Source organism: Macaca fascicularis, chromosome 4 (assembly GCF_037993035.2).
Source record: "Macaca fascicularis isolate 582-1 chromosome 4, T2T-MFA8v1.1".
NCBI classification, from domain to species: Eukaryota; Metazoa; Chordata; class Mammalia; order Primates; family Cercopithecidae; genus Macaca; species Macaca fascicularis.
The window spans coordinates 74810357-74837792 of record NC_088378.1 but is presented as its reverse complement, the minus strand read 5'-3'; positions in this window follow the sequence as shown (position 1 = coordinate 74837792).

The window sequence follows — 27436 nt, the reverse complement described above, 5'->3', positions numbered from 1 at the left end:
AAGTTTGCCACCTATAGGTGGACATTGTCATTACAAGTGTTTTTTCTGTGACCCAGACAGTGGTCTAAAAAAACAAACAAAACTCAAAAACTAACTAACAAAAAACCAGTCATGCACAAAACACCCCCGTGACTTTCACTTCAACCTTACTCTTCACATATTTGCTCTTATTATTCCCGTAAGTGTTGGTGTTAATTAGGGTCACCGGCAAGGATTTTTGTAACTACAAACAGGTGTAACTTTTGCTCTATAAAGATTTGTCTTAAATGTTTTATTGTATTTTCCTGTCTGATCAAGGTAGATTGGATTTGATATAAATGTTCTATTTCTTCAGAAAATGAACAAAAAACAGATCTAGATCACTCTGCCTTACTGCTTGTAATACAAGTAAAAGCATGGGCCTGTGCAGGTATAAAACGTGACACAGACTCTTGAGTAGTGCTGGCCAGTGGACAAAGGCACACAGGCCTTGTTTTATCTCTGAGCTCCACCAGATCATGGCCTGACACCTGAGCATCTATTTGCTCATCTATAAATTAAGTGCTGGGACTGAATTTTCTATGCAGTTCCTTCTAGCTCTAATAAGCTAGACTCGATGGGCTGAAGTAATTATAATAACAAGGATTTCTAGCATTTATTAAGGCCTTACTAGCTGTCAGGCCTGGGTTAAGCATGATCTCATTTGATCTGCATGGTAAACCTATTAAATAAGTGACACTATTACAAGTAAGAAAACCGAGATTGAGGGAAATTTAGTAACTTGCCCCAAATTATAAGAAAGTATGTGCTATGGTCAGAAGTTGACCAGTGACTACCTACTGAGCTCACCATGACTTTAGGCACTATAATATACATCCCAATAAGTGCCGTTCCCTTTCATATAGTCCCTTTGGAAGCCTACCCAGATATTCTAATAATGTTGCCATTACTATGTTTGGATCACTGTTTTGGACAGAAAGTAGCCCAAACTGGTGGGCTAATTTTTTTTTAAGAGACAATGTCCTGCTCTGTGGCCCAGGCATGGTATAATCTTGGCTCACCCCAGCCTTAGCCTCCTGGGCTCAAGTGATCTCCCTGCCTCCGTCCCTTGAGAAGCTGGGACTACAGGCATATACCAGCATGCCCAGCTAATTTAAAAAAAATTTTTGTAGAGATAGGATCTTGCTATGCTGCCCAGGCTGGTCACTAACTCTTGGTCTCAAGCAATCCTCCCACTTTGCCCTCTCAAAGTGCTGGGATTACAGGTGTGAACCACCATGCCTGGCCAAGGTGAGCTAATTTGAATAAAACAAGAAAGCTGGCCTTACTGATGTTTGGCCATCTCCAAAATAAGCAAGTGATTAAGCCAACTAGTATTTTTTAATTTATCTACATCCAATGTATGCTGAGCACCTAATTCTTCATACAGATGGAGACAAAAGACACAGGGTCTGTAAGACAGGATGTGCTGTGTGGTGAAGATGTGGGAATTACCAAAGGTCGTGAAAAGGAGCCAGGCATAGTGTGCCTCAATGGAGGAGTGGAGCATGGGCAAGTCAAGGCTTGGGGTGTGGGAAAGTGGAAGAGCTGGGAGAGTGCAGGTAGGTTTAGCCAGAGAAGAGAGTTGGTTGCTGGAATCAGTGAGAAAGAATGCTGAAGTCTGGGGCCCAGTGGAGGAGGGCCTTTTATGCCAGGCTAGGCATCATGAAATGCCTTGAAAGCCCTTTGGTAATGAGGAAATGCTCAGTGCAGGGCTCTTGGATGGCCCTGCCTGAATCTTCATCTCATCTCTGCCCAGCAAGTCCCCTGGGTGATGTCCTTTACCCTCAAGGTATTAGCCATCACCCTAGTCCATGGTTGTAAATATTTCTTTTTGGCTTTGAGCCCTCCGGATACTCCAGACCTGCATTCACATCGCATGCTAGACACATCCATTGAATGATTGTTTCCTTTAGGGTCCTCAGATTCAGCATGGGTGGGCACATAAAACTAATATGTTCCTCCTGGGTTTCCTATTTCAGTTCATGGCCTCAACATGATCAAAGTCAACAGAATCATCCCCTGAATGACATCTTCAGATCTCCCATCTTGCTCCTTTCCTAGACCCCACCAATCCCTGAGTCCAGTCATCGGTGTAGCTTCCCTGGCTACAGCGCACAGATTTTGGAGTCATACAATGAATTCTAATTTGAATCCTGACTCTCTGTGGCTGTATTATTAGCTAAGATGTGTAATCGGACTGAGCCTCGTTTCATCATCTGTAAAATGGGTAAGATGCCGATCTACAATTTAACCGTAGGAATTATATGAGATACCGATATAAAAGAACCCCTTCCCCTTCAGATTCATTCTCTACCCTTTCTACCCTGCTTTGTGCCACAGACACTGAACCTATGCAGAGACTCCAGAGGGAAGTGGGGTTCCCTTCAGCTTCTCGTTGGGTTTAACCAGTGGGTGACCATTGAGAGATGGGGGAGAGAAAAGCTGGAATGTTCATTGCCTCATCCTCTTCCTGCCATGGCTTTTACAGTGATTATATTTTTCTAGGCCTTGACTTTGGCGGGCAGTCCCTCTTCTATAGCTATGGCTCTCACCAGTTAAGAGAGTCCATCTTTCTCCTCTTAGCCTTTCAGACCTGGGGCAAGATCTTACTTTTGCTAGTCCCTCAGTATTTTGGCATCCTTTGGTAATATCTGAATCCTGATCCACTTCTGTATACAGTTCTTTTATTAAACTCTTCTCAGTTAAATTTTGTGCATATGCCCATCTGTTCCTGTTGGAATCTGGCTATGACAAGGTGCAAAGGACCTTTTGGAGAAAATGATTTGGTACGGACCTGCAGGATGCAGGATGGATGGCAGGGATGAGTTCCATCCAGAGAAAGAGTACCAATGAAGGACTGGGCTATGACAGGCAGCAAAGTGAGGGTGGAAATGAAGGGCAGGTGTAGATGTACTTTCTTCACTGTACAGAGTGCCTGCTCTTGCCACAAGCTACCTTGTCTAGGTGACACATCTGTTTATTATCTGCTTTCAAAGCCCAATGCTACTTTTAAGTAACCAAGAAACCAAAAAATAAATTTGAGGAATTGAACACTTGAGGGGCTCCCATAGCTCCAACAAAGCTCTAATCTTGTTTAGCCAGCTCCAGCCCTGTCCCAAGCCTGGTTGTAGCTGATCTTGTGTTTAATCAGGACTATAGAAGTCTCTGTTTCTCTCCCACCAAAAGCAAATATTTACCTTTCATATTCCCATAACACTTCACAGAAACTCTGATTTAGAACTGACCATGTTGACTTTGAGAGCAAGGACAAACCGTCTGGGTTTGGCTTTGGTCCCCTAGTCCCCAGCATGCAGAGCCAGCTTACTTTACCCCAGCTCTGTGGAAGCTCAGTTGAGTGTCTAGGTTGAAGAGTGACTGGAGTAGGCGTGGATGAGAATAAAGGGCAATGAATTGCAAGCTGTTGCAAAACCCACGTCCATGGTACAGGAGGAACCCCGTGGACCTGCGTGCTTGCCCTTGTCAGAATGTCACAGCTCACAGGGCAGGAGAGAAGATTGGCATTCTCACCCCAGCTGCCTGTATGCTTCTCAGCCCTTAGCATAATTTTGACTCTGCAGAGGTGCACAATAAATGTTACAAAGGTAAGTAGAAGACATCATCCACTGTTTATGCTCTTGAATTGGCCAAAAGATTGTTTCCAGAAGAGAGATATTGGAATGTCTTATTTTGGAAAAGCAGCTATACAATTTTTGTTGTGTTGTGTTTCGTTTTATTTTGTTTGAGACAAGGTCTCACTCTGTTGCTCAGGCTGGAGTATAGTGGTATGATCACAGCTCCCCACAGGTTTAACTTCTGGGCTCAAGCAATTCTCCCACCTCAGCCCCCCAAATTCCTAGGAGTACAGGCATGTGCCACTATGCCTGGCTAAATTTTTCACTTTTTGTAGAGACGGAAGTGTCCCTGTATTGCCTGGGCTTGTCTTGAACTCTTGGCCTTGGGTAATCCTCCCACGTCAGCCTCCCGAAGCACTGGGATTACAGGCATGAGCCACCGAACCAGGCCAGCCATACAGTTTTGAGTTTTATCTTCTTATCTCGTTTGGGGATTGCTAAGAATAATTAATAATGTACACTTTTATTTGGGCAGGATCCATGATAGGTTCATCAATGTGTTTCCATAGGGCTTAGAGTATAATATAGTATACATTCATAAATTTTGTCTACTCTTCCCCACTACCTGCAATAGAACATTTGCAGTTTTTCATCTGCCCTTTGAAGTACCTACCACAGATCCATTCCCCTGAGACGTAAGCAGCTCATTATAAACCCCAAGATGTAGGTGGAATGGCTTAATCTAGGTCAACTAGAGAATTGGGTAACTCAGTCAGTACTGAGTGTCTGAATCTCACCGAAGATGTCAACCTATGGCAGGTACCTTTCCCATCACAAACTTGCAATTTGGCTTAAATGAGACTTTCCTAACTGAAGCATACTTTGCACTTCATTCTCCTACTTCTGGCTTCCTGTGCTTCCATCCCAGCTTCTAATTCTGTGGCAGAGAAAAATCCTGCCCTGGAAAATGTGTGGCCACAGCAGGAGTCATCGGGCAGGACCCACCATTGCACCCTCCACGTCCAGCATGGATTTTCTCCTTTGTCTTTTCCCCTGGCTCTCACTGACTGCCTTTCAGGACTAGGAAATACATTGTAAAGACTGCTCTAATTGATTCCTGTATTAAAAGGGATGGTCTGAGAATGCTGTGATAATCTCAAGAGGAGAGTGAGACCCTGTCCCAAGTAAACGCTTTCCTTTTTGTTTTTCATGTTTTGATCTTATGAGCCTTGACTAGGCTCAGTTAAAAACAATGGCAGCCTCTTCAAAGGGGAATATCAAGCCCTTTGAATGGGCTAATTCTGCTCCAGGTTCCCGCCATCTACCCGCCCTTGTCAAGCGCCAGTAGAAGTCAACAGGTGGTTGTCCAAATATAAATGAAAAGGCTTAACTCTAAAACATCGCTGTCTGAGGGGATTTTTAGAAGACTTTACTCTGTGGTTTTGGCAGTGACCGTGTGTTTCTTTGCCAGCACACAGAGAAATTTGACCTGTGTCTCTCAGGAGTTAGAGATTTTCATCACTACTATCCCCACACTAGACCTATCAACCCCTTCTCCACCCCAACAAATCAGGAGACTCACAGATGAATAGTGAAGAGAGAGAGAAAGAGAGAGAGGCTGAAGAAACAGGGGATGAGAAATGGTACAGGAATGCTTAGTGAGTCTATATTTTATTCCCTTATTAAAGTCACATTTGTATGTGTCAAAAACAGAGGGTATTTTGATGTGTGAGCAGAGTGGGAGGAGAGGTATTTTGCACGCAGATTTCTCTCAATAAATTTTTCTTTGTGCTGACAATACAGTGACAAATTAGTAGAGTTATCTATATAAACAATGTATATTTAAGTTACCACCAACTTCTGAAGCAAAGATTGAGAAACAAGTAACAGAGGAACAGAGGAGGGAAGGCCCACGGGGTGTGATCTTTCCAGTTACCCTGAGTCTTCTTTGGTCATTTCCCTTTCTTAGGCAGCCAACCACCAGAAAATATTGACTCCAGGCAAAACTTATTTTCCAGAGCAGATTCTGTTGTGTTTCAAAGTTGCAGCAAATTTGTCCGTAGAAAGTGCTATATACAGATATTATTGAGAACTTAGGGATTCAATTCAGAATCTAACTTTATATTCTCCAACTTCCTGAGCAAGTGATTCACTTGATACTACTTTAGAAGAATAACTGCCTTCACTTTCCATTTTGATAAGCCGTCCTGAGTGGTTAGTGATGTCAAATAACCACCGAAAGGGATAAATATGACATCTTTTTCTAATCTAGAGGCACAAAACTTTAATTATGTAAATAAAAGAATATAAATGTCAAACTCAATTTACATACATTAATAAATTATATGAATCAAATAAAAATACCCAGGTAAGCATCAGTGACAAAGGCAAACACTCACATTAACAGTAGGTCAGCATGGCATCCATCATCCTCCTTGTTCATGGGGTGGAAAACCTCTACCCCCAATCCCAAAATATCAGGTTGGGTCAGTAGGTGGAACACTCACCCTTAGGAGCTGCCATCCAAAAGACTCTGTGCAGGCTGTTCCCTGTGCATCTTAACGGAGTTTTCTAAGATGCCTGAGGCTCCTCCTCTGAGTGTGCTCCTCCGTTATGGCCCAAGGGAACACACACCCTGGTTTAGCCTGATGCCAATTTCGGATGGGCTCATGACAGCTGACCTCTGTGGAACAGGCACCCCTGGTAGCCTGGGTAACTCCACTGTGTTCCCAAACACTCGGCTAGGATCCCATCTCAGCCTGCTGTGGCCTCAGCATGGAGCAGGGAAGATGCCCATGTACGTTCTATTCAATTGAATTTAAAGGGCAGGCTTGGACCACGGGGAGGTGCACAGATGCTCCAAAGGAGTCCAGAGAGAACATCATTTCTAAATAACTTTATCCCTTTTCTTCCCATAGGTACCAACATAGATCTTTCCCCAGAATATAGAGAAATTGCCACAGGAACTGAGCCAAAAAGCATGCATAAACAATGTGAGTGTAGAAAAATTTTGTTCCTCGTCTCTTGTGATGGCATGGTAGAGATTAGCACTTGATAACCTTGATGACTGTGCACTTTTGAAGTAAGTAAAAGTCTCTTAATGAGCTCCTAAATTAGAGAGGAAAGGAGGCCCATCTAACCTCTACATGTTATTGGAGTCAGAAACATGGTATAGCTACAACTTAGCACTAATCTTAACAGCTTATGAATGCCAGAAAATACTGTAAACTAAAGAATAAAGCTGTCCAGCAAATCCACAGTGGCCTTTCTACTAGCTAATTAGTTCTGGGAGTTCTAAGAGAACTAATTGTCCACACTAGAAAAGAAAAAAATTACTGATCCCAGGTGAAAGCAGAAGTAGTATCATGAAGTCATAAGTGTCTAATTACAAGTTTTTGAAAAGCAGCTAGCAAAAACGGAATACTGAGGTTTAGGCTCAAAAAGAGAAAGGAAGCTTTTCATAAAGCTAAGTGAACACCATTATCTTGGGAAAGAAAACACCTATTTTAACAAGGCTACCATTGTGCAAAATACACTTTCAAACTTCTCTTTGGGAACTGGTTTTGAAATCAATGACTACAGAATCTCAGTCTCATCTTATTTGACCAAAGCTGTTTTTACCTAAATTGATCACATCGGTTTTGGGCCATTTCCAAAAATTAAATTTTCTCTCAAAGAACAAATGTTTACCACTACTGAGGAGAAATATCCCTCAGGTTCTGAAAATAATTCTGAAAGGGAATGTTTTAAAAACTCATGGCAATAATTGCTTTGGAGATGATTACATTGAAGGAAATAAGAATAATTTAAATGCAATTTTGGGGATTTGCTAAAAGTCAGATTGTATTATAATTATCCCTTGTAAATTTAAGTATCTATATAACCAAATTCAGGAAAGTCTTTTTAACTAAAGGAAGGTTGTTGAAATTTGTACAATTCCTTTTGAAATACAAGAGAAAAAGAAATCTTTTTCCTTCCCCCTTTAAAACATACTAGCATGTTAAGAATTTTGCTTTCAGGTTCTTCATCTTCATGAAAATAACTTATATCACCTGCTAAATCTGTACGGGTTGGCCAAGAAAAATTATCTCCCTATACTTATTTTTCACTCTTTTTATTCTGTCTTCCACAGCCTGTTACAATCTTTGATTTCTACATTTTAGAGATTTTAACTGATTTTTTTTTCCTTGAAATAACTTTCTTGATGATAGTCCTTAAGCTGAGAAAGTAGGGCCCACTTGAGACAAACAGAGATAATAAGCCCTAAAAGGAATCGAGGGAAGTCTGAAGTTCTGTAAGAATCTCCCAGATACCTATCAATGGCAGTAATGTGGGAGCAGAATTGGCCTCAGCTCTAAATCATCGTTCCTTCATTCCTCCCAAACTTCCACACCATTGTCCTGTCTCTGAAAGTCACATTGACATCTCTGGAACCACTGGAAAATTTTCAGAGCCCCAAAGTTTTCCAAAGTGCTGACTTACGAAGCTCGGTTGCTTGGTGTGCATTGACAGAATTTTTCCATGGGTTTTCTATTCACATGGTGAGGCCATTGATATGGATGAAGTGATTGTATAAAGCTCTGACCCTTGCCTCATTGTGAAATAACCACACAGATCCATCACACCTGGGACCTCACGGAGCATTTGGGAGAACCAACTGGGATGGGATAGGAAGATAGGTGGTGATGATTTCCTGCAAATAAATAAATGACATCTTCAAGGGATTTACACAATCTACTTAGAATCCAGTGGGGTAGAGGTAGCAGGGTAAGCAGGGAGATTCTTTGTGTCAGCACTGCCAGGGCGTTGGGGTTCCAAGCAGGGACAGTGTCCTTGCGCAGGACTGCCTTGCTGCCCCATCCTCCCCTCCAAACTCACTTGCTTGAGCCCCAAAGGATGGCAGACATGGATAAGACAGTGTGCTTAGTGCAGTCAATTTTCAAGGTGAGAGTATGGGGTGGACAGTGGAGCCAAATTGGACACTTGGGGGGCCAACGTTTTCAATCTTGCCCTTACCATATGTTAGTTGCACATTCTTAGGAGATGTACATAGCTTCCCTGGGTATCTAGGGCAGAATGGAGAGAAATGCCAGAGCTGATGACAGGACTCAAAACAGAAAGGAAGTAACATGTGTGAGCATTTGCTTCATACCATTATAAACCACCCTCATGTTTAACCCCCGTGAAAGTAGGTGTTATGATTTCATTATACCACTGGGAACTGAGAGTCAGAGGGCCAAGTCACACAGGTATTGCAGAACCACCAGGCCTGTCTGACTCCAAGTCTTGTGCCTTTTCTGCTGCCCCATGGGTCTCAGTGCAAGTTAATTCCTCTTCAAGAAGATTCCTAAAAGCTGGAGGTAATGCAGGGTGATGGGGAGTGGGGTACTAAGGGAGGAGACAGACTCAGTAATGGTCTGTGGAAGGTACTGGTGCTTTATGGGGACATGCTGGCAAAGGAAAGATGTGTTTTCAAACCCATGTCCTTAATACCAGCCAAGGTCAACCCGAGAATAATTCGCAGTGGAAAATTACACCCGGTAAATTCTGTAGCCTGATCCTAATTAGGAGCTAACCTCTTTTATTAGGTGAACTTTTTCTTTATTCCTTCACTGTGGAGAATTGGCAGTAATTTGTTAATGAAATAGCATGCTAATATATGTAGTCCTATAATTTGTGGATGATCAAGAGAATTTTTTTTAATTAGAAAAATAGGGCTTTTATTTCTACTTTTCTTTTTTATGTCTTCAAAATCATTAATTCTTTAAACGTGTTCTCTTGGTGTTAGAGAAGTGAGGAATGAAATCACTTATCTCAGGGAATGCTTTCACATCTACCCATTTGTTTCGTCTCAATTGTTTTGGAGTTTCAATTCAGCAATCATTTATTCAGTTCCCAGAGGACACTGAATGGCACTGTCTGAGGCAGAGGTTACAGCCCCAAAGGAACTTATGACCAAATGAAATCAATGCAGATGTACATGTAGACACGTGAGAGATAATGGGAGTAAAAATACCCCAGACAGATTGATAACCTACGTCTGATGCCATTCCTGGGGACTCACTGACTGTTCTGGGCTCTTTTATCGCATGTGGCCTCTGAGTGGGGAGGAACAATTGCTGCAGAAGTGCCAGAAACACACTAGATGCCCTAGTTTCTCCTTGTTGTGCACTTATTTTCCAGTCCACCACGAGACTGCTGAGATTCTGGGCCTTGGCTCTTAATTGGAAGTGATTGGAAATAGTGTGTCTCTCCTTGATGGTGTGCCACTGACAGTACTAAGAGGGTGGTTCTTTCTGGCTTCTTGTAGCCCCACATACTCCTTGACTCATGGCAGCATGACTCCAATCTCTGCCTTCTTGTTCCAGTGGCATCTTCTCTGTGTCTCTTCACATCGTCTGCCTTCTGTGTGTGTCTGTCCACACCTCCCCGTTTGATAAGGACTGCAGTCATGCTGGATCAAGGTCCATCCTAATGACCGCTTTTTAACTGTGGAAGGCACCGTAAAGACCCTATTTCCGAGTAAGGTCACATTCTGAGGTCCTGGGAATTAGAACCTCAACATATATTTGGATGGAACACAATTCAATCCAGAACAGGGGTGAAAGGAGAGAAATCACCTTGATTTTTTTTGGTTCTGAAACAGAGACTCGCACTGTCGCCTGGGCTGGAGTGCAGTGGTGCAATCTCGGCTCACTGAAACCTCCGCCTCCTGGGTTCAAGTGATTCTCTTGCCTCAGCCTCCTGAGTAGCTGGGATTACAGGCGCCCACCACCATGCCCAGCTGATTTTTTGTATTTTTAGTAGAGACGCGGTTTTCCTATGTTGGCCAGGCTGGTCTCAAACTCCTGAGCTCGTGATCTGCCTGCCTCGGTCTCCCAAAGTGCTGAGATTACAGGTGTGAGCCACCACACCTGGCTGAGTTTTTTTAAAGTAGAAAATGCACAAAAATAAAACCCCTTTCCCAGAAATATTCAGTTTTTCTCCCTAAAGCACAATACTGAAGCTGACTTTGTTTTAATCGTCCTTTAATAGGGAGTCAGCCCTGGTGACCATCTGCTCAGGTTAAAGTCGTAGAAGATTTGAGGGCTTTGGGCGCAACTGTGACGTCTCCATACCCTGCAAACCCTTCAGAGAACCTGTGTCTCCTCTGAGGAGGGTGTTTTCACAGGTGTGAACAAGAATAACCCCCTTTCCCCCAAAGCTGTCCTCAGCACAAAATTAAAGTGTTCTCCTTAACTCTTCATGGACCTCTCAGATGCACAGCTAGTGAAGCAGCTTGTAAAGGAAACACTAAGTGCTAGCTTTTGGTTTTGTTATGTTTGTTTGAGGCATATTGTGATTTTGAGTGTTTTTTTTTTTTAATCAAACGTTTTCAAACAACTATTTTTAATGGAAAAAAATTGTGTAAGCATAAGGTTAAAAAAAAAAAATCAAATGGTGCAAAACATTAAACATGAAGTGTCTCCCTGCAGTCCCTTCCTCAGAAGCCACCGCTCATAAATTCCTCTGATAACCTTCCAGAAGTATTCTGTGGAGAGCATTGAGTTCTTCAGACAATGCACATTTAGTAACGAATGTGTTGTTAAATGAATAGCAGTCTGGGGCAGAGGCTGTAAAATATTCTCCAGCAGGGTCTGTTAGACGTCAGGGACTGGTTTTTACCGCTGAACTCATTGCCTGAAAAATACCTTTAATTTCCTAGATTCTGTGCTTACTTTGCTCTCTTTCATATCAGCTTTCCCGCCACAGGAAGGCATTTGTCTGCCTAATGACCTGCAAGCAGGAAGGATATTCGGTAACCTCATTTTGTTCTGTTGACCTTCGCCGGAGACACCTCAACTGATCCTTTTAAAAGAAGATGGGACAATGAGCATAATGGGTGCTCAAGAAAACTTTAAGTTCATCTTTCTCTGTCAGTTGATTGTCTATTTTAATCCTTAAGCCTGTACGTTTAAAATTGTACTTGTTCCACAGACATCTTTCAAACACTTCTGATACACAAGGCTGTGTGCCATGCAGGTGAAGAGACAAAGTAAACTCGTGCCCTGAGAGAGGCTTTGCCGTGGGGGCAGGCTCAGGGGTAGGCCGCAGTGTGCAAGACCGAGGTGGAAGCCGCGCAGGACCAGAGGGCCAGGGAGGCTGCCTATGGCCTCTCTTTGTTGCCTCTTCTGTTCAGAAGCATCTGGATAACACAATTTTGGTTGCAGGTTTTGCTTAGTATGTATTTCTTTTATTGATGCACATGAGTTGTGGTATATATTCTGAGAGAGATATGGATTGCTTCTAAAAATGATTCAAATAATGAAGGAATGTGATACATGATCTTTCTGATTTTTCTTGAATAAATCTTAGGTTGTGGTGAAATGGTTACTGAGGTGCTTTGACAAGCCTGACATCCCTTTAAATAGATCACCCATTCGGGTTGCATCAAAATGACAGTCATTCAAGGCTGTTCATCGTGGGGGTGTTGCTGTATTTGCATCTCTCATCAAAGCTGTCTTTTCTTCATTCAGCACTTTTATGTTTCAACGGGGGTGGTAGTGGTGTTGGGGGTGCTTCGCTTCTATGGCTATAGCTAAAACTGGGAGGTCATCATTTGCTAGTTTCTCTTTTCCTATCAATATGTGATAGGAAATATAAAAACATAAAGAAATATGTTTGATACAAATAACTGAGCCTGCTACAGTGATACCATTTTACCAAATACACTTTATGGGAGGAATAATTTTTAATGTCAGTTTCAAAAGTCTGTAAATCAAAAATAGAAGAGAATCTTTTAAGACCTTTGTCACATCATGAAGCATGCAGGCACGCTTGTTAATTCATGATGACATTTTAACCAGTCCTGTTTTGCCAGGAGAGATCATGACAGGGCATGTTCCCGTTTCTTAGGAGGTTTACAACTTCAGCTTCACCACTGTAGTCCAAAGAGAGTGACAGGCATCTCAGGAGCCCCAGTGTATAGCCGCGGGGGCAGGGCTGGCCACTTCCTGGCTCAGGAGGGCAGTGTGAGGAGGGGCTCTGCATCTTGACTTTTCTTCATACGGCTACTAGAGAATGCACCTGTGAGAAGTCTCCTACTGAGTCACAGAAGAAACATCTGTTGGGAAATTCTGCAGTACATCTCAGCTTAGAACAGCAGAGAAGGAAAAGCATGCTAACTAGGTCAACTTTTTTCAAATCAGGGCTAATTAGGAGAAACTGCTACCTGTGTGCCTCAGCTTTGGATTGGAATATGCTTCAATGGCCACCTTTATTCTACAGTTCCAATATCACCTGCTTAGATTGTTTTTTGTGGAGAAATCCAGGGCTTCACCTTGGTAGATTAAATATTGCCTTAAAAATGTAAACACGTCATGCTAGTGTAGACAAATCATAAATTCCTCGTGTGTAATTTATTTTGATTACTGAAGAATCTGAACTTGAGTATTAGTTGGCTTTGTGATTTTTATGAAATTAAAAATGATTAGATGAGAAATGAGAAAAAATATTTGTTGCAGAAATTTTACTTGTAGTAGCAGATATTGGAAACAAATATAAAAGCTCATCAACTTAAAAATGAGTGAATGAATTATGATATATTCATACAGGTAATTAAACTACAGCAGTATGTATCAACATTGATAAATCTCAACAACCAAATTAAGTGAAAAAAGTTTACAAACATGCTAGACTCTGCCGTATTAATTATCTATTGCAGTGCATGCAACAAAATACTTCCAAATGTATCAGCTTAAAAGAAGACATATTTACTTCATCATAGTTTCTGTGGGTCAAGCCTCCAGGAATGGTTGAGCTGGTTCCTTCTGGCTCAGGATCTCTCATGAGGCTGCTTCCAGGCTATCTTTCATGGCTATTTGCAGGCCTCAGTAGATCTACTTCCACGTATACTTAAGTGAGTCTTTCCCCAGGGCTGCCCCGTAACAAAGTGGGACATAGCAGCTGGCTTCTCTCGTAAGTGATCAACCAAGAGAGAGCAAGACAGAGAGTACCCAAATGGAAATTAGTCTTCTTATCACCTACATTTGGAAGTGATATCCCATTATGTATTCTAGTCATTAGAGGTGAATCTCTTAAGTCCAGCAGACACTCAAGGGGCAGGGACTGCCCACAGGTGTGAGCACAAGGAGGCATGGATCAATTGGCGCCATCTTGGAGGCTGCCCACCACAACTGCTGTGTATTACTTTTGGATATACAGTATGTGAGAATAGTATAAAAACATGGAACAAAATTATGTGGTAATATCAGTAATAGTTTAAAATATGTACACAAAAGATAATAATTCAGAATAAGGACTAGCTCTGGAATGGAAGACGAGAACAGCATTGGAAAAGGGTATATCAGGACACCAACTATACATCTAATGTTTTATTTCTCTTTTAAAAAGTAAGTGTGGAAAATGTTATAATTCAATAAATTTGGGAGACAATAGAAGGATGTCCATTTTGTTAATTTCTCATTTTAGATAGGTTTGAAATATTTCATCATAAAAAATAATGAGCAAATTACAAATAATTAAAACCCTTTTATGCTATTTCTTTTGGGCTTGAAAGGTTGGGTTCAAGTATTTGGCAAACAGATGTTGGAAATGAGGGAGAAAGGAGACTTGGCTCTTTGGTTGCCAGTTTTGCTTGGGTTTCACTTTACTGGAGGCTTGGGTGTCACAAAGTGACTACTACTCAACCAACCAATAACTTTTTAGCATTGTCTTAGGTTGAATGTCAGGGATGCTAATTCACCCTCACACTATGAGAAGACCTGACTCTCACCCAATTTGTGGGTGTGGGTTCTGGCAAAAAAGGAGTACCAAAGGATGCACGAATGAAAATTAGTTGCTCCACCCCATTTAATAAAATATCTAGAAACAATGATTTCCAGATCCAGCATTTAATAGGTTTTTGAAGTATGTTTTCAATGGGATAAACTGATGAAATGATCTGGTAAGCTTTCTGTTTAGAATGGTGATCATTAAAAAGTCAGGAAACAACAGATGCTGGAGAGGATGTGGAGAAATAGGAACACTTTTACACTGTTGGTGGGATTGTAAACTAGTTCAACCATTATGGAAAACAGTATGGCGATTCCTCAAGGATCTAGAACTAGATGTACCATATGACCCAGCCATCCCATTACTGGGTATATACCCAAAGGATTATAAATCATGCTGCTATAAAGACACATGCACACGTATGTTTATTGCGGCACTATTCACAATAGCAAAGACTTGGAATCAACCCAAATGTCCATCAGTGACAGACTGGATTAAGAAAATGTGGCACATATACACCATGGAATACTATGCAGCCATAAAAAAGGATGAGTTTGTGTCCTTTTTAGGGACATGGATGCAGCTGGAAACCATCATTCTTAGCAAACTATCACAAGAACAGAAAACCAAACACCGCATGTTCTCACTCATAGGAGGGAACTGAACAATGAGATCACTTGGACTCGGGAAGGGGAACATCACACACCGGGGCCTATCATGGGGAGGGGGGAGGGGGGAGGGATTGCATTGGGAGTTATACCTGATGTAAATGACGAGTTGATGGGTGCTGACGAGTTGATGGGTGCAGCACAGCAACATGGCACAAGTATACATATGTAACAAACCTGCATGTTATGCACATGTACCCTAGAACTTAAAGTATAATAATAATTAAAAAAAAAAAACTTATGATCTGACAATAACAATAAAAAAAAAAAAAGAAAGTTTGCTTTTGCTTATATAGAACTCTGACTCCATAGTGTATTGTCCTGAACTTTTAAATAAACCCGCAGGTGCTGTATTAGTCTGTTCTCACACTGCTATAAAGACATACACAAGACTGGGTTACTTATAAAGGAAAGAAACTTAGTTGACTCCCAGTTCCACATGACTGGGGAGGCCTCAAAAAACAATCATGGCAGAAGGTGAAGGGGCAGCAAGGACTTTCTTCACATGGTGGCAGGAGAGAGAAGTGCAAGCAAAGGAAATGCCAGATGCTTATAAAACCATTAGATCTCGTGAGAACTCACTATCATGAGAACAGCATGGGGGAAACTGCCTTCATGATCCAGTCACCTCCCTCCCTTGACATGTGGGGATTATAGGTCCCTCCTTCCACACTTCCATACATGGGGATTACAATCTGAGATGAGATTTGGGTGGAGACACACAGCCAAACCATATCAGGTGCCATTTGTTTTTCTTGTACTTTATCATCTTTGATTCAAAGCAGTTGACTTTTTTTTAGTGCACATTTTGTGTTAAGGTAAAAAATACATATAACATAAAATTTACCATTTTAACCCTTTAAAAATATATAGGTGGTATTAAGTGCCTTCATATTCCTGTGCAACTATCACCACCATTTCCTGAACTCTTTTTACCTTGAAAAACTGAAACTCTTTACCCTTTAGACAACAACTCCTTATTTTCCTTCCTCCCAGGCCCTGGCACCACCATTTTACTTTCTGTCTCTGTAAATTTGACTACTCATATATATAAGGTAATTTGTATCAGTGGAATCAAAGCATATTTTTCTTCTTGTGACTGGTTTATTTCATTTAGCATAATATCCTCAAGGTGCATCCACATCATATCATGTGGCAGAATGGTATTTCGTTTTCTGTATATACCACATTTGCTTATTCATTCATCCTTTGACAGACACTTGGGTTGCTTCTAAGGTTTGACTATTGTGAGCAATGCTGCCGTGAACATGGGTATACAAATATCTCTTCAAGACCCTGCTTTCAATTTTTCCGGAATTGCTGGATCTTATAGTAATCTTATTTTTATTTTCTTGAGGAACTGTCATACTGTTTTCCACAGTGGTTGCACCATTTTACGTTCCTACTAACAGTGGATAAGGGTTCCAATTTCTCCACATTCTCACCAACACTGGTTAGTTTTGTTTGTTTATTTTATTATTTTGTGGTTAGCCATCTTAGTGAGTGTGAAGTGGTATCTCATTGTGGTTTTGATTCACATTTCTCAAATGATTAGTGGTGGTAAGCATCTTGTCACATGCTTGTTGGCCATTTGTATATCTTCTTTGGAAATATGTCTATTTAAGACCTTTGTCAATTTGGGAATCAGGTTATTTTATTGTTGAGTTTTAGGAGTGTTCTGGATATTATCTCTTATCAGATATATGATTTGTAAATATTTTCTCCCATCCTATGGGGTACCTTTTTACTCTTTTAATAGTGTCTTTTGATGTGCAAAAATTTTCAATTTTCTTGAAGTCCAAGTGTCTATTTTTTCATTTATTGCCTGTGCCTTTGGTGTCATAGCCAAGAAATAATTTCAAATCCAATCGAAAATATTTGACTTTTAATTATAGTTGCCACTTTTCTTCCTCTGTTCACCAGGGTAGATTATTTTTCTGTTTACTTACTGAATCTATAAAATATGTATATAATTACACTTTTGGTGTACTTTATGTATCCCTTTTTTCATTTTAACATCTCAGTTTTTTTAATACTTTAAGTTCTGGGATACATGTGCAGAATGTGCAGGTTTGTTACATAGGTTTGTTTGTACACATGCCATGGTGGTTTGCTGCACCCATCAATCCATCATCTACATTAAGTATTTCTCCTAATGCTATTCCTCCCCTAGCCCCCCACCCCCTAACAGGCCATGGTGTGTGACGTTCCCCTCCCTGTGTCCATGTGTTCTCACTGTTCACCTCCCACTTATGAGTGAGAACATGTAGTGTTTGGTTTTCTGTTCCTGTGTTAGTTTGCTGAGAATGATAGTTTCCGGCTTCATCCATGTCACTGCAAAGGACAAGAAGTCATCTTTTTTTATGGCTGCATAGTATTCCATGGTGTGTATGTGTCACATTTTTTTATCCAGCCTTTCATTGATGGGCATCTGGGGTGGTTCCAAGTCTTTTCTATTGTTAACAGTGCTGCAATAAACATATGTGTGCATGTGTCTTTACATTAGAATGATTTATAATCCTTTGGGTATATACCCAGTAATGGGATTGCTGGGTCAAATGGTATTTCTGGTTCTAGATCCTTGAGGAATCGCCACACTGTCTTCCACAATGGTTGAACTAATTTACACTCCCACCAACAGTGTAAAAGTGTTCCTATTTCTCCACAGCCTCTCTAGCATGTGTTGTTTCCTGACTTTTTAATGATCACCATTCTAACTGGCATGAGAAGGTATCTCATTGTGGTTTTGATTTCCGTTTTTCTAATGACCAGTGATGATGGGCTTTTTTCATATGTTTGCTGGCTGCATAAATGTCTTCTTCTGAGAAGTGTCTGTTCATATTTTTTGCCCACTTTTGGATGGGGTTGTATGTTTTTTTCTTGCAAATTTGTTTAAGTTCTTTGTATATTAGTCCTTTGTCAGATGGATAGATTGCAAAAAATTTCTCCCATTCTGCAGGTTGCCTGTTCACTCTGATGATAGTTTCTTTTGCTGTGCAGAAGCTCTTTAGTTTAATTATATCCCATTTGTCAATTTTAGCTTTTGTTGCCATTGCTTTTGGTGTTCTAGTCATCAAGTCTTTGCCCATGCCTATGTCCTGAATGGTATTGCCTAGATTTTCTTCTAGGGTTTTTATGGTTTTAGGTCTTATGTTTATGTCTTTAATCCATCTTGAGTTAATTTTTTTATAAGGTGTAAGGAAGAGGTCCAGTTTCAGTTTTCTGCATATGTCTAGTCAGTTTTCCCAGCACCATTTATTACATAGGGAATCCTTTCCCCATTGCTTGTTTTTGTCAGGTTTCTCAAAGATCAGATGGTTGTAGACATATGGTGTTATTTCTGAGGCCCCTGTTCTGTTCCATTGGTCTATATCTCTGTTTTGGTGCCAGTACCATGCTGTTTTGGTTACTATAGCCTTGTAGTATAGTTTGAAGCCAGGCATTGTGATGCCTCCAGCTTTGCTCTTTTTGCTTAGGATTGTCTTGGCTATACAGGATCTTTTTTGGTTTCATATGAAATTTAAAGTAGTTTTTTCTCATTCTGTGAAGAAAGTCAGTGGTAGCTTGATGGGGATAGCACTGAATCTATAAATTACTTTGGGCAGTATGGCCATTTTCACAACATTGATTCTTCCTATCCATAACCATGGAGTATTTTTCCATTTGTTTGTGTCCTCTCTTATTTCCTTGAGCAGTGGTGTGGGACTATGTGAAAAAACCAAACCTACATTTATTGGTGTACCTGAAAGTGACAGGAAGGATAGAATCAAGTTGGAAAACACTCTTCAGGCTATTACTCAGGAGAACTTCCCTGACTTAGCAAGACAGGCCAACATTCAGATTCAGGAAATAGAGAACACCGCAGAGATATTCCTCGAGAAGAGCAACCCCAAGACACATAATTGTCAGATTCACCAAGGTTGAAATGAAGGAAAACATGTTAAGGGCAGCCAGAGAAAAAGGTCATGTTACCCACAAAGGGAAGCCCATCAGACTAACAGTGGATCTTTCTGCATAAACCCTACAAGCCAGAGGAGACTGGGGGTAAATATTCAACATTCTTAAAGAAAAGAATTTTCAACCCAGAATTTTATATCCAGTCAAATGAAGCTTCATAAACAAAGAAGAAATAAAAACCTTTACAGACAAGCAAATGCTGACAGATTTTGTCACCATCAGGCATGCCTTACAAGAGCTCCTGAAGGAAGCACTAAATATGGAAAGGAAAAACTGGTACCAGCCACTGCAAACACATACCAAATTGTAAAGACCGTCGACAATATGAAGAAACTACATCAACTAATGGGCAAAACAACCAGCTAACATCATAATGACAGGATCAAATTCACATATAACATATTAACCTTAAATGTAAATAGGCTAAATGCCCCGATTAAAAGACACAGACTGGCAAATTGGATAGACAGTTAAGACCCATTGGTGTGCTGTATTCAGGAGACCTATCTCACATGCAAAGATACAAATAGGCTCAAAATAAAGGGATGGAGGAAGATTTACCAAGCAAATGGAAAGCAAAAAGAAAAGCAGGGGTTGCAATCCTAGTTTCTGATAAAATGGACTTTAAACCAACAAAGATAAAAAAAGACAAAGAAATGCATTACATAATGGTAAAGGGATCAATGCAACAAGAAGAGCTAACTATTCTAAATATATATGCACCCAATACAGGAGCACCTAGATGCATAAAGCAAGTTCTCAGAGTCCTACAAAGAGACTTAGACTCCCACACAGTAATAGTGGGAGACTTTAACACCCCACTGTCAATATTAGACAGATCAAGGAGACAGAAAATTAACAAGGATATTCAGGACTTGAACTCAGCTCTGGATCAGGCAGACCTAATAGACATCTACAGAACTTTCCACCCCAAATCAACAGAATATACATTCTTCTCAGCACCACTTTGCACTTATTCTAAAATCAACCACATAATTGGAAGTAAAACAATCCTCAGCGAATGCAAAAGAACAGAAATCATAGCAGTATCTCAGACCACAGTGCAATCAAATTGGAACTCAGGATTAAGCAACTCATTGTTACATTATATTTATCTGATTTTTTTAAAAAACATTTTTGTTCCAAAGAACTTTTTCCTGGTTTTTTATTGTTGTAATTGGTAATGTCTTTCTGCTTCCCTTTTTAGCTGTTTTCTGACAACTTAAAATCAAGCATTTCTGTTCTGATTGCTGATTCATGGATTCATTGAAATGCACCTGCAGATTGCATCTCTGTGAACAGTTAGTTATTTTAAATATGTCAGGATTGTCCCTAGAAGATTTCCTAAATAAAAGCTTATTCCAATCAATTTACTTAAATTCATTCTGAATTACCTCAGACTCTGTCTTTAACACATTCAATATTTATGCAATGCATCCTCATGAGTGTTTCAAATATATTGTTTGGGGATGGGATGAAGCATCAAAAAATAATTAACACAGTGGGCAAAGATAACAAAATGACAAAACTGAAATAGAAGATGCAGATGTACAATCATTTTCAGCATGAAAAGTAACAATCAATTGAGAGTAAATCTTTGTGGGTTGGATTGCTGCAAACAGCAGTGGGTCTGATGTTATGAGTTGTAGCATTTTATAAGATGGACAGAAGCCAGGATCATCACTGTGGTATATTACATGATCTGGGTATAGTTATGTTTCTATAATTGATTAGAATTGTCCATGGAGAATGTTCTTTGCTGCAATCCAAGGATTTCTTCAATGTTTCAGTTTCTCCAAAGGCCACTTGTAGGGTAATGTGTTTTTAGAGGAATGCATTTTTCTAAAGGCTCAGGAAATAAGGTTGAGGTTTTACTAAGATGTCTATATTATTCCCTGTTTCTGGTAACAATAGCCCTATATTAGAAGCCAGTAGCATGATTTTTTTCTCCTGATTTTTTGGATAGAATTAGGCTTCAGAAGTTGAATAAATACTGTAAAAATGGTTGTTTCTGAAAAAAAATCAGATATTTACTTTTAAAAGGGAAGGGTTTAGGTTTTTACTGAATATATTTAAATTGATTTTCATGCTTACACAAGCATGAGAGCAACATGACTGCCAGGAAGATTGGACAGAATGGATATTGCTTGCAATGTTAAGGAAAGTACATTAATGCTTTTAAAGAACATTACAGAATTTGCTTAAAATTTTCATTTCACTCTGGGTGCAACATACCTTATGATCCAAACACTCAGTGAGAATGTGAGTTGCCTCCACTCTTGCTCTCAAAAGTTGTTCTGCTTCCAGAGTGATCCATTTCTGATTATTTGGATATAAAAAATGGCCCTTAGCAAGATTCTAAAGTTTGAATTCAGAACCCAGAGGGGAAGTAATAAAGCAGTCAGACTTCACCTCCAGTCTGGATACCTAGGTGCCCTTTACTGTCCCTCCAACATGTTCCCAGAAAGTGCTCTCAGAAGTAATTCACATTCCCATGTGAGTGCCGAGCTACACCTGAGTGTACATGTATTTTGCGTTTTGACAAGTGGGAATCCTGTAGCAAAAAAGGAATGGAGCACAAATCTCTCTCTGGGCACAATGATTTTTCTGTTTGGGGTGGGGGTAGAGATGGTGAGGTGGGGCTCTTAGCTTACCGCCCCATTGACACATAAAATCAATCCTGAGGATGAGTTTGTTTGCTATTGATCATCTTAGACTTCCATTTCCATTATAGTTACTCTTCATAGTTCTTTATCATTTTCTAAGCATTTTCACATAAATGATTCATTCAACAAAATTGATTGAACACCTCCTGTGTGCTAGGTGCTGTGTGTACAGCAATGACGTTCACTGCGCTTCTTATCATGGAGCCAACGACTCTGAGAGAAGGCTGGGCAGGTGTTACCCCTGTTTTTGGAGGTGAGGAAATGGGAACGGAAGAAAGTTGATCAGATACATTGTCCTAAATCTTACAAAATGTGACCAGATCACCAAATATAGCACATGGTGAGGTAGCATTTCAGAACGTCATTAAAAAGAAACAAAAAACTAGCCAGGCATGGTGGGGTGTGCCTGTGGTCCCAGTTACTCAGGAGTCTGAAGTGGGAGGATTGGTTGAGTGGGAGGTTGAGGCTGCAGTTAACTGTGACTGAGCCACTGCACGATTCCAGCCTGGGCAACAGAGCAAGACTCTGTCTCAAAAAAGAAAAAAAAAAAAAAAAAAAGAAGAAGAAGGAAAGAAAAAGAAAAAAAAAGCCAAAACCCTAAACTGCTTCTCTTGATACAGCAAACCTAGCTTAAAAACAAAACTTATTCCTCCCAGATCCCTGGTGAAATTGTGTTCTAATAGGCAAATATATTTCCTGATAATAATTACCAGTTCAAGTAACACAGGTAGAGACGCACATTCCTGGTAGACAGCCTGTAATTAGGCCACTTTTGTATGTACTTCAGCTTATTTGAAAGCTCATTTGAAGTTGCTGGCATTCTTTGTTAAAATTACTATTAGACATTTTCATGCAATATCAATTTTAGACATTTAAAGAAGTATGCAAGGATGGGCTTCCAGTGTGTCCAGGAGCCCAGTGGAAAGAGACAGCTATGTTGGGGCAGATCATGTTTGATAAATGAAGATCTCCATTGGTAGCTTGCTTGTTCATTATTTTAAAATTGTGTTGTGAAGACTTTGTATTTTGTTCCTCTTACTTCAATCCAAACTTTCTCTTCTGTAATTTAAACGTACTTAATATTTTTGGTGGTCCACTCTGGTGACATTAAAAAAAAAAAATAATCCACGCATGTAATTGCACTAAAAAGCAATCACAAACCTAGAACTTACACATTCAAATAAATCGAGTCATTTTAGTTGAATAAACTTTTAGATGAACTTTGGAGAATATGCACCAATCCTGGTGTGTTGACATAAAGAACATTTTTAGAACCTTCTGATTGCAGTTAATGTCATCATAAGAAAAGTGATTTTGTTTTTTATGGTAGTCAGTATTATTCAGCGTTATTAGTTGTCTAATTCTCAGGAATTATTTGGTTATTTCAGGATCTCCATTCATCCCTCAAAGGAATAACATTTGGCACCCTCTAGGCCTTTTGGAAAAATGAACCATCAGCTGCAGGTAGTTCCAAAACCAGCTACAACAATCCTCTACATCCGGGAAAGTACAGTTCTCTGAGGCCAACAGACAGCCACACTTGGGTGAAAGCTCACACATGAAATTCATCTTAGATCAACTCTGCAATCCTCAAATCATTAAAAACTCCTTCCAGTGTAACTTGGAACCAAAAAGTATGATCATTCAAGGAGACTATACTTGTTTTCAATGGTCAGGAGTGGCACCTACATGGCTAAGAAAGTCCCAGTAAAATCAAGGACACCCAAGTAATAAAATTAACAAGTAAAGAAACATGGGTTTGGGGGATTCAAAGAACTTTTAATTAGAAGTTGTGATTCTGCTCAACCAACATGGTATGATCTACAGTCCGTCATGTTCTTCAGGAAGTCTCTGCGGAATGGTTAACAACTTACAGCCACAGTATTAGGAAACTTTAATCAGGCGCATTTTAAACAAATTCTCCAAATCATAGGGCAATCGAAGAATAACAATAGAAATTTAAGTATCCATTCAAATGTGGCTGTCTTTTTAGCCAAAAGCTTGACCTTGGGTCAGCCTGGATCTAATATCTGGGTAGCACCCCCACAAGATCTTTCTCAAATTGGAATGCAAAGTCTTGGGAAGAATATTCAAGCAAAATAGAACCCCTGAAACTTCATTTAAAGGCCTCAAATTTGAACAACTTTATTTTTCAGAAATCGTACAGAATGCTCCTTGATGAAAAGTGGAAGGACTGAAGTGGAAATTGTGGGACTAAATCTTTCCAGAACTCATGATAGCTGTTCCTCCACTGCTTAAAAAACAGGCTTCCAGGACATCCTGGAATCAGCAGTCATTCTCAGCATTTTTGAGTACCTGAAAATAATATAACTAAAACTTACGAAACTCAAAATGTTTTTATCTCCTGTGTTGCTTAGACTTAGAATTTCTATTTCGGAAGCCAGAAAAAGAAAGTTAATCCAAGGGCTTAATACACATCTCTGAAGTCAAGTTCTATATTCAGTAATACTCATTTGAAAGATGCGCAGCTTAATTCAGGTTTTTCTTTTAAGAAGACAGCTCATGAAATAATTTCTGCCTACTCATTTTGGATTATATCTAAAAACAGAAAGCCCCAAATTATTATCAATCTATATTCTTAACTATATGGAGTTCCTATTTGGGGGTCTTTTCACTGAAAATAGCAGCAGTGATGGAGGGAAGGAAAGGGTCTGGTGAGAGAAGACAGAGAGCTACAACTTCAGGTGAGAAAGATTCTATGATCATTGGAAGTTTTAAAAGATCTGTAATACCTAAGATCCATTACTACACAAAAACTCATTCTTCTTTTCCATAAGTTATAACAATCATCATCATAAAACTACCAATTAACTTAAATATACCTTTCCTCTGTTGACAAAAGATACAAGATGATCAGTTAGTACCTTGCTTTTGGTGAGTGTGACAGTACTTGTAATCCCTGGAAGAACGGGTGGTTAACTCTGTGTATGGAGCCAGTGGCGGTGGTGGTGGTGGTTGTGGGGGAGATAGTTTAGAATTCCCGTGTGCCTCTGTGTTCATTTAGTCATTCAGAAAGTATTTATTGAGCGACTGTATGCCAGGAAATATAGGTCCTTCTTTGTAGCAGTGAACAGAAGTGACAAAAATCCCTGCTTTCCTGAAGCATAGTCAGAAGAGACTAATAATAAACCAACACATATTTTAATAGTGTTGATACAACAATGGAGAAAAACCAAACAGGAGAGGGGGTTAGGGAGGTTTTGTGGGCTTGCCATTTAAAATAAGATGGTGAGACATAAGATTAGGGGCAACAGTCATCCAAGTGAGGGAGTAGAAATGGCAAGTTCAACAAGCAGGGAGGTGACTCCTGTGGTTGGTGTGTAGTGAGCAGGAGGGCCAGAGGGTAGTGAGGGGAGAAGGCAACACTGTGCAGGACCTTGTGGGTACTGTAAGGATTTTGGCTTTTGAGATGGAAAGGCACTGGAAGCTTTTGAGCAGAGTGAACTCATGATCAGACCTATGTTTCAAAACCAAATTGTTGTGTAAAGACTGAAAAGGGGCAAGAGTAGCAGCAGAGAGGCCAGCCAGGAGGTGGAGTGGATAGGGTGGCAGTGGGGAAGGTGGCTGGATTTCAGATAGATTTCAAAGGTAGAGCTGAAAAGGTCTGCTGACAGGTTAGATGTAGGTTGAGGTTTTCTAATTAAATTTCTATTCGATTAGAAAAGTAGAGTCAGTAATGACCCCAAAGTTTTGGTCCTGAGCAACTGGAGGTATGTGTGGAGCATGTCCTTGGGAAGTGACACATAATTTTCTAAGGCTATTGGATTAAATCGTGAGAAAGGGCAATCAAAATTTGAGGGAGTGGGTCAATCTTGCATATTTGGACTTCGCTGCATTGTTTGTATGTGTAAAGGGAAGAAAAGACAGATGATTTTTGGTGACTGAATATCCCACCACTGTATCCTCTTCCCATCAAAGTTAGCAGTGGAATTTTAAAGTATGAGAAGGGCTCCTTATTCACGTCAAGGAAATAAGTAGGTTCCCTCTTTAAATTTTCTTATTATTGGGACTGAAGGATCCCCACACTTTGTTTTTGGGAAATGTGTGAGGAATTTTAGTTTTCAGCTTGATGGTGGTAATGGTGGGGATGAGGGCAAATACATATATTTGTATGTGTTCAGGAATGGTGGTTGCAGGGGAGAATGTTGAAAGGAAACAAGCTGATTCTTACCCATTCCTGTCTGCTCTATCATCACCTTCTTCAATGCAGGTGATAACACTGGATCGTTGCTGAACGAAACCTGTAGAATTACTTTCTTCATTCACTGCCTCTCCTTTCTTATTGCCCACTCTGGTCCTCACCTCCTGAAATCTCAGCTTCCTCTCTTCCTATTTAGCTAAATTTACTCTCTTAACAATCATTCATGATCCACCACTCTCAGAGTCAGGACCCTTGACTTGGTTCTTACTTCCCTGACCTCTTGTCAGTATTTAGCACTCATCACCCACCACAGATATGGACGCGTGTCCTGCCAGGCTCCTGGTTGTCTCCTCTCTGCACTGGTTGTCTGTTCCACTCTCAGAATGTTCTTCATCATAACCTTCTCTGGTCCTTCCTGACTCCTTACTGCAGTTAGGTTTTGAATGTTGTTTCCTTGGCTTTTCTTGCTACACTTCCTTGCTTGGTCGTATCATCTCTACATCGAGGCCAGATTCATTTTCATAAAGAAAGCTCCCACATAGCCAAACCCTAACCTCTGGTGACTTGCCAATAAATTCCATTGTATTCACATAAGAGTTACGGTCTTTAACTCTCTAATTCACAGTCACTTCACAGACTTTCCCCTTCGTCTTGCCCATTCATCCCTTTCATGTCTCTGAGAATGCAGACCTAGCCACTCTAGGCTGGGCTAGCTATAAATTTTCCTAATGCTATTCTACCTGACCTGGAATGTCCTCTTTCATCTGTGCCTTCCCAATTCTAAGCATCTTAAAAACAGCCTAAATGTCACTTCATGATTTTTCTAAGTAATATTTTACCTCTGAACTCCCATAGCATTTCCCCCATCACTAATATTAGTGCAATTACTTTTTATTATAATTATGAATATCTTTTTATCACCAGGCTACCCTTTTTGAAGGCAGGATGTGTTTCTGATTCATGTGGGTATCAGAATACTCAACACAGTGCCTACAACAAATCCTTGACTGGAACTTCAATTATTTTGAGTTGATAAACTCCAGAGAAATATGAAATGACCTGCCATGAAAACAGAGTTGTATAGTATAATAGCCAGCCCAGAGGTACATGTTCTGAGATAAGTGGGTTGTAGGTACATCAGTTAAGAAAGCACTTTTTAATACAGCCTTGAAACCTTTTTATCACAATATTTCTCTTCACGAAAACAAAACCCCGCAAGACACTTTAGAACAAATGCATTCTTTCAATAATCAGGATTTGGAATTATTTTAAACACTGACAAAATTCTTGGCCAGTAAAAAAGTTATGAGATGTTAACACTTGCAGATCTGTAAACAGTAGTACTAACCTGATTATGTTGGCATATATCCTGTTGTAAGACACATTTAACACTAATTTTTGTTGAGTAATGAGTGTGGATAAAGTTGTAGATAGTGTTGGTCACTCATTGGAATAAGATTAACTTAAATTTGTCACATTATTTCTCTTCTCTCTAATGGGTACAACAGAAATACTTTCTTATTGCTCCTATGTCCTGTGTCATATATCCAGTGAAGGAGACCTCCCAAGTCTGCTTGCTGTCTAATAAAAAGGAATGATGTTGGTAAACACGAAATC